The 15,236-nt window shown below is 40.7% G+C and overlaps 2 long non-coding RNA genes across 3 annotated transcripts in view; one reads left to right on the forward strand and one right to left on the reverse strand.

The window, feature by feature from the left end:
- The window catches only part of LOC140895676 (uncharacterized), an 87,574-nt gene extending 72,663 nt beyond the window's left edge, over window positions 1-14,911 (reverse strand). For both annotated transcript variants that reach the window (XR_012154306.1, XR_012154305.1), the window contains exons 1-2: window positions 14,556-14,911; window positions 11,702-11,788 (exon numbers count right to left, since the gene is read on the reverse strand). This is a non-coding gene — a long non-coding RNA (uncharacterized LOC140895676). The remainder of the gene's footprint in view (window positions 1-11,701; window positions 11,789-14,555) is intronic.
- The window catches only part of LOC140895678 (uncharacterized), a 63,436-nt gene continuing 62,092 nt past the window's right edge, over window positions 13,893-15,236 (forward strand). The window contains exon 1 of the long non-coding RNA XR_012154308.2: window positions 13,893-13,975. This is a non-coding gene — a long non-coding RNA (uncharacterized LOC140895678). The remainder of the gene's footprint in view (window positions 13,976-15,236) is intronic.

A 15,236-nucleotide genomic window follows, 5' to 3' on the forward strand; every position in this document is an offset into this window, starting at 1 on the left:
ACGTTGACTAAGGAGGGAGGTATAGGAGGAGAACAGGTTAGCATCAAGATGTAGTAAAGGAGGTTAATATATTGTAGACATGCATCAGGTTTTGCAAACCTGCCAATCTCTTGAGTCTGATCAAATTGCACATCACAAACTATATCAATAAACAGGTTTCAGAGTAGCAGCCGTGTTAGTCTGTATTCGCAAAAAGAAAAGGAGGACTTGCGGCACCTTAGAGACTAACACATTTGTTTGAGCATAAGCTTTCATGAGCTACAGCTCACTTCATCGGATGCATGTAGTGGAAAATACAGTAGGACGATTTTATATACAGAGAACATGAAACAATGGGTGTTACCATGCACACTATAACGAGAGTGGTCAGTTAAGGTGAGCTATTACCAGCAGGAGAGAAAAAAAAACAAAAAAAACCTTTTGTAGTGATAATCAAGATAGGCCATTTCCAGCAGTTGACAAGAATGTGTGAAGAACAGTAGGGGAGAAAAATAAACATGGGGAAATAGTTTTACTTTGTGTAATGACACATCACTACAAAAGGTTTTTTTGGGGGGGGGGTTTGTGTTGTTTTTTTTTTCTCTCCTGCTGGTAATAGCTCACCTTAACTGATCACTCTCGTTATAGTGTGCATGGTAACACCCATTGTTTCATGTTCTCTGTGTATATAAAATCATCCTGTATTTTCCACTGCATGCATCCGATGAAGTGGGCTGTAGCCCACGAAAGCTTATGCTCAAATAAATTTGTTAGTCTCTGTCAAGGTTCCTCCCCCACTCTGAACTCTAGGGTACAGATGTGGGGACCTGCATGAAAAACCTCCTAAGCTTATCTTTACCAGCTTAGGTCAAAACTTCCCCAAGGTACAAAATATTCCACCCGTTGTCCTTGGACTGGCCGCTACCACCACCAAACTAATACTGGTTACTGGGGAAGAGCTGTTTGGACGCGTCCTTCCCCCCAAAATACTTCCCAAAACCTTGCACCCCACTTCCTGGACAAGGTTTGGTAAAAAGCCTCACCAATTTGCCTAGGTGACTACAGACCCAGACCCTTGGATCTTAAGAACAATGAACAATCCTCCCAACACTTGCACCCCCCCTTTCCTGGGAAATGTTGGATAAAAAGCCTCACCAATTTGCATAGGTGACCACAGACCCAAACCCTTGGATCTGAGAACAATGAAAAAGCATTCAGTTTTTTACAAGAAGACTTTTAATAAAAAATAGAAGTAAATAGAAATAAAGAAATCCCCCCTGTAAAATCAGGATGGTAGATATCTTACAGGGTAATTAGATTCAAAAACATAGAGAACCCCTCTAGGCAAAACCTTAAGTTACAAAAAAGATACATAGACAGAAATAGTTATTCTATTCAGCACAATTCTTTTCTCAGCCATTTAAAGAAATCATAATCTAACACATACCTAGCTAGATTACTTACTAAAAGTTCTAAGACTCCATTCCTGGTCTATCCCCGGTAAAGACCAGCATATAGACAGACCCAGACCCTTTGTTTCTCTCCCTCCTCCCAGCTTTTGAAAGTATCTTGTCTCCTCATTGGTCATTTTGGTCAGGTGCCAGCAAGGTTACCTTTAGCTTCTTAACCCTTTATAGGTGAGAGGAGCTTTCCCCTGGCCAGGAGGGATTTCAAAGGGGTTTACCCTTCCCTTTATATTTATGACAGTCTCTAAGGTGCCACGAGTCCTCCTGTTCTTATATCAATAAAGAACTCTTTATTTCAGATACTTATGTGGTACTGGCACCATAGCATCTGACCGCCTCACCGTCTTTAATATATTGATCTTCCCAGTGCCCCATGAGGTAGGGAAATGCTATCATCCCCATTTTACAGATGGGGACCTGAGGCAGAGAGGTCACATAGGAAGTCTATGGCCAAGCAGGGAATTGAACCAAAGTATCCCAAATTCCTGGCTGGACTATCTTTCCTTTCTAATCTCATTCACAACAAGCCCTCATTTGATGAGATGACTGTGCAATTGAAGCACATACTCCAAAACATCTTCAAATTACACTAGGCAGATTTTCAGCAGGAGAACTTCTATTGAAAATAGAAGTGAAAGTACCAATCCGTACCAGATAAACAATGTCCCATAACACCCATCTGCATCAGCCCTACTGAGCTGGATTTCATAGCCGATTTCACCCTCCAACCATTGAGAACTGCTTCCACAGGTTAGAACCTGTACATTTGCATCAGAGAGGTTGGTTTCTCTTTTAAAAGACTTAAACAGTATGTGTGGGATCTCCATACTATCAGGTTATCTGCTCAATTCAAAGTCTATCAAGCAGAGTGATCTTAGCTATTTTCTCTGACTGTGGATCCAGATATACTACTGCTGTCAAGCCAAAGACAAACTTCACCTGTCCCTTTTGAGATCCATCATGCATATCAGATGGCAGGATAACATTACACACTGTGTAGTAACAAAACATTGAAAATTAGAACTCAGACCAGCTCTGCTGAGCAGAACTTATCAATTGGATAGGCTACACATACTCCCCAGCTGTGCTGACTACAGCAAGGTCTAACTGGTCAAGCATTCATTTTGTAGAGAAGGAAATGCTTTCCTCTAAGGACACACTAGCACAACTTGAGTCTGTGTGGTCCAGATCCAGACAACTATAAGACACTTGAAGCAGACTGACCCACTAGACTTTCAGTGCTTCAGCATGAACTGGTCACATCTGTAATTCAACTCTATTAGCAGAAAAGTGGTGTTCTGTGCAAGGAGAATTAACAACAACTGCATTGTAACAATGAAATGAACATAATGGTATTTGTACAGACAAATTACAAGAATCCCTGTGTCCTCAGATTACACTACACAAACAAGACCAGATCCCCCAGAAATGTAATGTCTCCCAAGCAGTTTCCTTCAAGATCAATAAATAACCAATATTTTTCTCTTTTATTAGTCTCCAGAATAATTATTTATTCTGACTTCCACATATTTATTACTGATTATCAAAAGAAGACCTTTAATATTTTTATATTTGAAGCTGAAAAGAGGGGGTGAGAACTATGAGAATTATGGTAAACAAACATTTCAGCATTTTTGGAAGGCATTATGGTCTAATAACAAGTCAGGACTCCAGGGTTCTGCTACTGATTTCCATGTGACCTTCAGGCCTTGTCTCCACAAACACTTAGTTTGTGGCAAGTAGGATGTAAATCTAACCTGCTACATGCCATTTGGACCCTGCTGATGTGTAGAAAAATGTCCAGAGTACTCCTTAAACTACTCCCATTTCAAAGTGGGTTAGATCAGAGACACTTAGCGCAAGGCTGGCTGGTGTGGGGGTAGACTTACCGCCCAGCTTGCCACAAACTAAGTGTTTGTGCAGACACGCCCCCAGAGAAGTCATTTACCTTTTGCATATCTCAGTTTACCAATCTGTAAATTCAGTAATAATACTCACCTAACAGCTGTGTTGGCAGGATTAATGTTTGTAAAGCACTTTTGAGATCCTTGAATGAAAAGTATTATATGAATTGAATGTGTTGTTTACTAATTAGGAATACTTTTGTTTTGGAGCAGATCATGTCATTGGAGCACATCATACCCCAGTCTCAGAATTCACTCACTCACCCCCCAGTGACCACGGGGGACATGATACTCTAAATGAGAACTTGCTGTATAACTAGTGATTATGTTGTTAGAACCCATGAATGGTGGCATTTTTTTGTAAGACTACATGAATGATGCCTATGACCAGATGAAATGTAAGGTGTCGAGAGAAGGAAAGATGTTCTGTGGTGTGTTGATGGAATGTGGGCAGCAGTGGTAACATGTCAAATAGTGATGAATGATGTTATGCGCTGAAAGCTTGGACCAGATGTTTGTACGGAACATGAGAGTCTATCCTGAATGACCGAACAATTTTTGAGGCCCGGATCCACTACTGCACTAATCCATTTTGACACTGGTGTAACTCCATTGACATTAATGGATCTACCACGTGTAAAATAGGAATAACACAGTAGCAAAATCAAGTCCTGCATGTCTGATTTAGGTGTAAGGTACAGTATGTATATGTCACCGGCTGAAATAATTGCTATCACAATTGCTACCAATCACAAAAAGGATCAAATTTCACCCATTGGCTATCCTTGTGCAGCCCCACTGAAGTCAATTTCAGATGTTCAGAAATGTTACAAGAATCTGCAGGTCACGGTATGGTAGCATCTAACTCTTTCACATACAGAGAACATTTACATAAAACAGATAACATCACAAGCTGGGAAATGAATACCATCATTTATAGGAATTTATGGAGGAGGGGAGAGAGAAATCAGCAATGGAAGCAGGACCTTGCCACTAACTAACATCAGCAGCCAGAGAACAGTTAAAGCTGTCTCCAAACCCTGTCTCTAGACCACCGCCCAAGCAACAAGGACACTTCCACCAGTGCAGCTTTCTCTGCCTCCCTCCTTGTTAGTGACATACACACAGAATACATGTCAATAGTAGCTTTTTTGTACAGTTCTCTATTTACAAAATCTGTGTGGGGACTCTATAGCATAACAGCCTTTCTTGTATTAGATGAAATAGGATGTGGAAAAGGCATGGGAGCAAGGTATAAGTGATTGACAGGCCTCCGCCATACTGCTGGTGGTGGAATGTGGAGGCCAGAGGCAATTCATCATGAAATTCAACTAGTTTATGTGGCTCTACAGTGAAAAACCCCTATACGGTAAAGTGGAGAATTTGTCATGAAATACGATCCGTGGTGGTAGACCTACTGCAGCAAACCATAGACGCTACAGAAACCTGCACAGCAGACACTTCCTCAGCGTGATGACTGCCTCATAAAATGGGTGTTGGTATATTTTTCAGCATTTTTTGGTCTAACAAAGTTAAAATTAGCTTAATTAACAATTAATATAATCTTTATGCAGCTTTACATTGGCTGTTAGGGACAATTAAGTCCATCCTGATAAGACAGCACATTCCTCTCCTGAGCCCATTCTTTATCTCCATGTATTACAGGAAGCTGTCTTTTCAGTGATCATTTGATAAGGAATGATGTTTTTCGGAGCCCTTTTTAAGATAGACAAAAATGAACTGGCCCTACACTGCTGATTTCCATCAAGCCATTTATCTAAAGAGTGTAATGTAGTCATACATAAAAGTTATGGCAGTTCCACTGCTGCTTACACTATGTAGCCATTATCTTAAGTTTATTTTGTGTATTGGTTTCAATGTGATAGTGATGCCAATCATCATGCTACATTTAAAGGTGTGTCAGGATTTCCATTGTCAGACCCTACTTCAGGGGATTATATCTTGGCCATAAAAATTAATTCTGGATCACAGAATGTTTGGTTCTAATCTCAAATGGGAATATATGTTTTTAATAGACTTTGACATTAAACTGATGTGGAATAGTAAAGTTACATAAAAGCACAAAATTGAAATAGAAAAAGTTTTCTGGCTGGTTATATTATTACTAAAAACTATTAAACCATTTTGCATTTTAAAATTATGGCTTTTTTTAATGTGAACTGTGCTTTTAGGTAGCTTTCTTTTTCGATTATTTGGGAGTGGGGAAAAGAATACATTACAATAGATGAGACTTTTGGGTCCAAAATGCAGTTTTCATGTATACCACGCTATTAACCTTTCTTACAAGAATTCCCATGTTTTCCAGTTTACTAACTGACACTGAATGATAACAAGTATCTAGAAAATGGGAATTCAGGAACAGCAGTTATACAGCCTCAACATGTTTTCAGTGTTAATGTGTATCTGAATATTTCAGCTAAAATAAGTAAATGTGCATTGATATTGCCTCCAGTCCTACATTCAGATCCACTCACACAGAACCTGTGCTTATGTAGCACCCCAGTTAATTCAACGGGGCAGCACACAGGAGCTAGTGGAGTGCAGGACTGGGGTTTAAGACTCTGCTACTCTTACTCACACTTTGCTAATTTAGGATTACACCTATTGAAATCAATAGGAGTACTTGCAGAGTAAAGTACTACTTACTCAACATAAGGGTAGCAGAATTTGGCTATTAGTCATTAGGACATATTGTCTTGGAATAATTCACACATCTAACAAACTGTACAGTAAAATGTATATATTAAAATATGGTCGAGACTTGGGTTAAATCAGTGATCATCACAGGGTCTTGTAGCAATCCACATTACCATGAGCAGAGCTCAGTTTCAAGTGGCCATGGCATGTATTAACGGTGATGGTCATCTCAATAGCCCCATTCATTTTTATTACTTTAGGAGGGACTATTGTGAATAGGGTTTAAAGCAGGGGGCTGGGAATTGGAACTTTGGGCATTTTATCAGCTCTGCCATTCTTTGCGCAAACCACTGACAGTGGAGCTAAATTCTCCCCAGCCCTTATAGGGCACCTCAAAGGTGAAGCAGTAGGCAGAGCCCTGGCTCCACTCCTCTCTCACAACAGCTGGAAGACGTAGCCAGGGGAGCATACTGAACTGCTTCATGGGGTATAGCAGTATTCACTCCCCCACCATGCCAAGAGAGCTTCTTTTGGGCTGAACAGGTACAACCTAACCCTGAACTTCTCTGTGCCTCACTACACCCATCTCTTAAATGGGGTTAATACTTGCCTAGTAGGGTGTTCTGAGAATAAATTAATATTTGTAATGCACTTGTAGAATCTGAGATGCAAGTGCAAAATGTCATTGTTACTGCTGAACCTACAATCTACAAAATTACATGTAATATGACCATGAATATACATATTTAACTGGGTGACACTGTATCTTTTAAAATGCCTACATACATGTGCACCTGGAAAATATCATATAGCTGGTTTGGTCTCCCAGGTGACTAAAATACATTTTATAACCTTCATGAAAATTCCTTGCTTTCTTCCTTTTCATTTTAAATTATCAGAAGGAAAAAAAAGAAATTACACAGACAACTATTATCCAATTAAACGAGCCCGACTGATGCTCTTAACACAGACATTACTTTTGTTGTTGTTGTTTGGAAACCATAGAAAAGAAATAGCAGCTATACAATTTCAAAAGTGCTGTCATTAGAGATATTTCAGCTGTTCATCCTACTCCTGTGGCTTTGGCTTTCACATCATGCATGCACTAAACAAGAGTAAGCAAAGACTGGATGGCGTCTTATTCACAATATAAATTGGGTGAAAGTATATAATCAAAGGGGCACTCTTTCATGTTGCTTTAAAAATCCAATCAAGTTTGCTTATAATTCAGATATGTGAGCACTGAGGTGATCAAGACAATTTACTGGGTAATAATGTGACCATATAAAGAGACCAAATGGTAAAACTGTCTGGTCAGTGGCTTGGCCGGTACCATTTAGGAACCTGAGTTTGAGCATGACCTCAGGCTGACAGAGGCACTGGAAGCCTTTTGAAAGTGATGCTCTCATAAATTATGAGAATTGGATTCTTTTTGACATCCTACTTGCAGTTTGATACAGAGTCTCTTCTGAGACTCTTTGTTCGCCAGGCTGTAGGGCTGACAATACGAGAAGAGGAAACTTTACAGCCCAGACTGAAGGGAGGGCGAAAAATCCTATGAACCTGATATGCTCCTCTACTTAACTTCTAGGGATGGTGTATACCCTCACACAGTAGGCTTGTTTTGTTTGACTGTAGTAGGGGGAAATCCCTATTTCTTTTCCTCAGTTCTGATGCTCCTTCCACTTATTGTGCCAATATTAAAGTTAAGCAAAAATAAAGTCAGTTGTGTGATGGGATTCTCAGTCAAGAATCTACACTGACATAATTTAAAACAGTGGTTCTCAACCAGGGGTACATGTACCCTTTGGGGTACACAGAGATATATTACTGGGGGTGCTCAACTCATCTAGATCAGTGTTTCTCAACCTGGGGTTTGCAGCTCCCAGGGGGGATCATAGATGGGTTTAGGGCGATTGCAAGTGTAGGGCTGGCATTAAGGGGTGGCAAGCAGGGCAACTGCCCGGGGCCACATGCCATAGGGAGCCCCATGAAGCTAAGTTACATGCTTCAACCCCACTGCCTGGGGGGCTTGGGCTTCAGACATGGCTCACAAGTGAAAAACAGACTCAAGAATCACATTGAAATATAAGTACAATATTTATATTCCAATCTTTTAATTTATAATTATATGGTGAAAATGAGAAAGTAAGCAATTTTTCAGTAATAGTGTGCTGGGACACTCTTGGAATTTTATGTCTGATTTTGTAAGCAAGTAGTTGTTAAGTGAGGTGAAAACTTGGGGTACGCAAGACAAGTCAGATTCTTGAAAGGGGTACAGTAGTCTGGAAAAGTGAGGAACCACTGATGTCAAAGGTGTCATTAGAGAAGATTTGGACCAAAGGGGATCTGGGAGCCACGTCTGAATTGGAATTGTGTGGCTCAGGCACAGCACCAGTTGTAAGGCAAAGAAGCCAAAACTGATCAAATTCAAAGTGTGGCAGACATGCCCACACATTCCATGTAGTACTTTCCTGTGAACTGTCCTGTTTCTATACTAGTATAAGTCTTCTTATGGTGATCTGTTCTGATGTTGATGTAAGCCAGGAGAGAATAAGGAACAAGGTCCATCTATGTATCTTTTGCTGATACCTTAACCCATCTTGGTTAAAGGGGTATGGCAAATATTTTCTAGTTCAGTACAGGACACAATGCAAAGGTAATAAACAATAGGGAGGAAGGGCAAAGGTTACAGGAATAAGATCACAGGGGAGCTAGATTGTTACTTGTTCTTATCCAGGAGTGAATTGTGTCATCAGATTCTCAGTCAAGGAGCTAACCCCTTGCATGAGCTGTATAAGCGCGACTGCTGCCCGAACTGGAGCCCCTATGTCTATCAATGCACGTTAGCTGAATGCTTCTGCTAAAATATTAGCAGTTTAATAGTTAACAATCTAACCATTTCTTTAACTTGTCATTATTCGGTGTCTAAATTAACACATCGTTGAAATTAATAGGTGCAATTCACATTTCTCAGAGCTATTCTGCAGACTCATTAGTTTGCATTGGGTTCATATGTGGAAGGCTGTTTTTGCAACTGTAAGGGCTAGAAATGTAAGGTCAGATTATTTGCTAGTGTAAATTGGTGCAGCTCCATTGACATCAACATGCCCGCAACTGTTTAATCTAAACTTTAATTCTGCCACACAGTTTTGCAGCAATGGCTAGACTATGCAGAAAATCTTGGCTAAAGTGTTAGAATACATTGGACTCTGGTTATGCTTTGGAATCTAGATACTTAGGGCCCGTTGTCTTGCTTATGTTAAAGTCACTGGTAAAATCCTCGTTGACTTCAGTGTGAGCAGAATCAGGCCCTTAAGGCACACTCCTACTATTGCCTTGAGAAGCCATGAATTTTGATATATAGTTTTTCATTATGAAAGCCACTTTCTTCTTTGCAGTTGCACCCAGGTGAGTATCTGGCTCCAGGCCTTCATTTTAGGCTCTGTGACCTAGACATACAGTACTAACAGCACTATGAATTTGACATCTGCAGGCAGTAACTTGCACATGAGAATCACACAGCTGCAGATAATTTCATAAAATGTTATCTCAGAGAGTATCCGGTAGCTAGAGCTATATTGAAGGCTCCAAGACTTATGGGCCACAAACTTCAAGGAACTTTGGAAAGCTAAGCAATCAGGCAACAAAGATGCTATGTTGTACTTCAAACTCAGGAAATAAGAAAATGCCTTCAAAATGGTAGCTTAGAAATGTGGAAAATTACCCACGATCAGGAAAATGTAAAGCTTGTCTTTTCAGGATTATATTTGTTCCAGCTTAATGGACTGTACCTGGTATATATTAAAATGCTACTAAGAAGGCTATTGTAGTTAAGGAGAGGTCCACTGATTAATTATAAACACACATTTTTGAGGGGTATATAGCTTAGCCATTTAAAATCACATCAAGCTAAAGTTTGATATACAAGTGCTATGCCTGAATGAAATTCCCCTCCCCCCCCAAATTTAATGTAAACCTGTTTAGTTGGTTTTTATTACAGAAGAACTGTGAATAAAAAAAGAATTTATTTGGGGGCAGTTTAAATACTTTTAAAAAAGTAAATGAATGATTGCAAGCCATTTTCCCTTCATGCAGAGAAAGAGAAGGGCTCAAATCAATTTGATGAGTTACAGACAAGTTCACTCAGTTCAAAAAGCTATTTTTTATAGAGCATTCAGCAGCTAATTTTCATAACCCTTTCCAACACGGATTGCTGTCCCTAATGCATTGCACACATACTGTTCTCAGTTCTGCCCGTGTAGCTACCCGTTCAATTCTTGAAATTGAAAAAAAAATTGAAAAAATGGATTTGGCCCAGTGTGAACACACTGCAGAATCCCAGAGAAGAAAATGTAGCTTTATAGTTTAAAATTTACACAAACACTGTGGTGTGAAACATTTGTTCAGGCTGGGTTTAAGGAGAATGCATTCTGTGGACAGGATGAATATGGCTCAAAATTCCATCCAAATGTTGAAAATGTAATACATACAAAGGATTGGTTCCACCCCAATCTGATGGACCAGAAAAAATGTCAGTGAAGAAGTGTCTGTATGGGTAGTTGTAGGGGAACTGACATTTTTTTAAAGCAATACTGTTTTTTTTCTGATTTGATTTTTTTATATCAGGTGAAAAGTGGTATATAAGTATTATATTGCTGCTAAAATCAAGGGAAATTAAAATTAGAAAAATCATTTAAATAACACTAAAGGCATGATTCAAATACACAAAAGCAAGAAGTTCAAATTTAATACTGCCTCTTCCTGCTTAACCCATCTCTTGTGTTAATGTATTGCACATTTGAAGATGGCAATGAATTGTGGATGGAATGAGTATCTTGAACGTCCCTACTCCCATTGATTTAGTTTAGATCAGACCTTTTATTCTTATCTACAAACTTTACATATATTATATAAACGAACTGTAGTAGATTTTGAGCGAAAGTGTTAGTTTATAGTTACTGGGTAGTTACAGGAAATTAAAATGTTATAAGAACAGGTCACATACATGAACTTACACTTATATGTTACCTGTGTTATTACCAGCAGAAAAATAGTTAGCAACCAATTAGAATAGTTTTGAAAACAGCTAATTTCAGTTCTTTTAAAGACAATTTAAAATTTCTTTCATATGTTTGATGTAAAGTATTAGTATAGAATGAGTGAAATCCTGGCCCCACTGAAGTCAGTGGAGTTTTGCCATTGATTTCAATGGGGCCAATATTTCACCCATGATCTGTTTCTGTAATACAGTGTTTTGAAAAGATTTGAAGCCAATGGTTAATTCAGAAAGACTTAGGTATGTGTAAGTAGGGTTGCCAACTTTCTGACTGAACAAAACCAAAAACCCTTGCCCTGCTCATTCTCCAAGGCCCCACCCCGCTCACTCCATCCCCCCCCCCCCCCCCCCCGCATCGCTCACACTCCCCCACCCTCACTCACGTTCTCATTTTCACCTGGGGAGGGCTGGGGAGAGCGTCCCTTTTCGACCAGGTGGCTGGTTGAAAACTGGGCACCTGGCAACCCTAAATCAGAGAACTGGGACAGTATGGGGTAGTGGGTTGTTTAAAATTCTTTAAGTATCTAAAGAAACCCAGCAAAAGAAGCAACTTTCAGTTTCTGAGCATAGGATTTGATCCATAACTGCCTGTTGTGACCATTGTCCACTCCCCTTATTATGTTTGTCTTCCTCACCTCTTGTGTCATGCCCGAAATTCAGACTGTAAACTGTCTCAGGCAGGGACGAAGTCTCATGTGAAGTGCCTTGCACACTTTGGCACGCTATAAAACAAATAAAAAATTATTCGTGTTTTAAAACTAACAGGATTGAACTGAAAGAATTTTAAATAGGAGTTGCAGATACTTATCACCTCTCAAGATCAGGCCCTGGATCATTTGTGTTTTTATTACGCTCATTTAAACGTACAATTCCTATTTTAAGATTCCATTTGCATATCTTTGGTAGTTTTCCAATGTTACATCCCATGAAGCCAGTTTGGAAAATCCTTTGCACCCACAAAGCTACATGTTCAAAGTTCCCAGTAGAAATACAATGCCGAGTCTAAAGAAAGTGTTTTTCAAATAATATAAACACTGATCCAGTAACCCATTTACTCAGATCAGCAGTCCCACTGAAGTAAGTGGGATTACTTGCATGACTGAGGTTTTAATTGCATATATATTTGGGCAGAATCAGGTCCTTTGAAAGAATGCAAAGCAAAATAACCACAAACATTATGTTAGCTGATATAATGAGATGTTTTAAAATATATATTTAAAAGGAACAATTATGTATACATCTCCATGTCAAAGTCCAAAGCAATTTTTTCAAGGGTGTTTAAAAAATCAGAGCAATAAGGTAAATGCTCCAACATTTTAATGATCATGCTGATTCTTCCAGTAATACAAATGCTAACACCTCTTCATTTCATTTAAAAACTCTCTCAAAGCTATACACATACTGTATATGTACACATTATTCACATATATATAAAGCATTCTATAATGCTTCAGTAACTTTTTAGTCATATATTAAGTTCAAAGCCTTGACTGTACTATTTTTCTGCTGCACTGCAATATTTTTATAGTCCTTAAATGATATTTTGTGACAGAATTTTAAAAATGCCCCTAAGTAGTACATAAAAATAACTAATGTTTTGATTTCACATTTAAAATATGCACTTTATGCAGAAGATATATTTGATCACAGATTTCTTAAATTAAGAGACCATATGATGTGGTAATTTTCTTAACCTTCCTTTTAAAAAACGCAGAATTATCTCCCAAAACGTGTTCTGTACAATATTCTGTGAGTGTTGCCAATTAGGTGTTAATATTAAATATTAGATATTTCAAAAATAAAATGTCAGATAAGTGTGAAGACTTTTGTTATTGATTAAATACATCGTCTGCATAAAAATGCATTTTCTGTAATTTGCTAATATAACTAAATATTGATCACACAATAATAACCTCATACTTCTAATTCCAAAAGGGACAAAAATAAGGATTTTTTAAACTACTGCTATAGCCTTCAAACATAGTGGTGAATATTTATTTTATGTTTGTAGGTTCTACATATGCACATGGTTCTAGCCAATATCATATACAAGCTAAAATACATATTTTGGAACCTAGCAATTTATAGCATTCAGTGTAAAGCAAGCAGTATTGTAAGACTGTGCCTACTCATTCATTAGCTCCTGTTTCCTATGGCTCAAAATAATAGCATATAAACCCATTTGTTTTTATTTAAAACTCTATCCTCTGTTGCTAAAATACTAATTGCTTACACAATTGCTCAAATCACTCCTAAAAGCAACTTTATGTGGAGTTTGCTTAATAAGGACAAAGGCCTTGGTTAGCTGTCTGTGTAGAATATGTATCTTAAAACTTTTTTTTTTTTTGGTTTGCCTACAAATATTTCCACAAAACAGCTATGTTTAGCTGCACTTCTGATTTAGTTTTACAGCAGGTATTCAACACACGTTCAGCATGTATTCAGCACAAAGACAAAACAGGCTTAGACAGTATCTTGCTCTGCTTGGCCTCCAGCCTTGCCACCTGAAAGCCAACTATCCTTTTCATCTGAAACAAAACGAAACTTTTAAAAAAATGTCCTGTCCATGAATCAGTATAAAATTCCCTCTCTTTGGGGCAGCTCTGCCAGCACTCTGGGGAGTGTCTACATGTGACGGGAACACGTTTACTTCCTTTCTGGCAACATTCAGGTAAATCGTAGTGCAGCCAAAAAAGCGAAGGAAATCCTGAGGGCGATGGCACGACCCCCTGGCACTGCCTGCTCATTTACTTCCTGTTTGCTTCAATCCCGCTCAGCAGAGCACTGTTGACTCCTAAATCAACCAATATACAACAGATTGTTTCCCCCCTTCTCCAGGGCAGCCGGGCATTTGCAATCGGCACTCAGAGGGCCTCCCGAGGCGATTTAGGTGACCCCGGAACGCCCAGGTCCGTTCGGAGGTGCTCCGCAGACCTCTCCCCCCGTGGCCCGGGGCAGGGGTTGCTGGAGCCATGGCACAGGGCTCGGGTGGGCGGGACACGTTGCTTGCGGGTTGCCGAAGGGTCCTTTCTGAGCGACGTGGGGCCGGAGCCAGAACTGATGCTGCTGGGCCGCTCGGAGGCCTGGGGGCAGCCGCAGCGGGCTGGGTTCAGGCAGCCTCAGGCCTGCAGCGCAGCCCAGCTCCAGCCTCACGCATCCCGCAGCGCCGCCCAGCCTCGGGGGCCTTAAGCCCTGGCAGGTCTGCGAGAACCTGGCCCTCAAGCCCCAGCCGCGGCGGCCCTGCGCCTGCTGGCAGCGCCGCCCGCGCGGCCGCTCCCTGGGCCGGGCCGTGGGGAGGTTGTGGCTCGCGTTGCACCTCCCGCCTGCAGCGTTTGGGAGCGGGGCAGTGGGTGGATTTCCCTGAACGGCTGGGTTATTTCCGTGACCCCCAGTCCGCTCTTACAAACACCAGCCGAGCCACCCCTGCCCCGAGTGCGTGGCGGGGCATTGCCTAGAGGGCATCAAATGCAAGCAAAAGAGTCAACTTACTTGGGTCCACACGCTCTGGCCCCTGGTGGCATTTACGCTGCAATGTTAGGACAGCTAGCGGAAAGCACAGCGCCTAAGGCTGATGCCTCCCCCCACCAGAAACAGGGCTCGGGGACATCTCGTCCCCCCGGGGCTGCAGGACGGAAAGTCGCAGGAGAAAGGCACGGACAATGCAGCCAAAGGAGCCAGCCCCTTCTCTCCCTTCCCCGTGAGAAAGTCTGGGGCAGCTCAACTCCGCAGCATTGTTTTCTTCACTCCATTTTTTTTATTTGTAAGAAAACGCCAAAAATGTGAATATAATTTCTACAGTGGGGGGTGAACATTCCTACTGAGCTGTAGGGTTATTCCTGTTAGGTCCCCCATCCCCTCCCTAGGTACGGCAGAGGGATTTCTAGTCTCACAGCGCTCCCTAGTGGACAACAGCCGCACCCATGACTCGCTTCCCTCCTCCCGTCCCCTATTACAGCTTCAATATAACCCCCTCCCCACCCCTTCCCCCCCAAAAAAAGAAGTATCAACAACCTACAGGACACAAATGACCTTAGAACGCCCCTGTCCATAATCTGCATATTCATTCCTCTCTACCTTCCCTCCAATAAAAAGAAAGGATCTCCATAAACTCAATCCCCAGGACCCAGTTCCAGTGCAATTTTTTTGTCCTGGATCCTCTTTTAAACCCAC

This window comes from Lepidochelys kempii, chromosome 11, assembly GCF_965140285.1.
Source record: "Lepidochelys kempii isolate rLepKem1 chromosome 11, rLepKem1.hap1, whole genome shotgun sequence".
Lineage (NCBI taxonomy): Eukaryota > Metazoa > Chordata > Testudines > Cheloniidae > Lepidochelys > Lepidochelys kempii.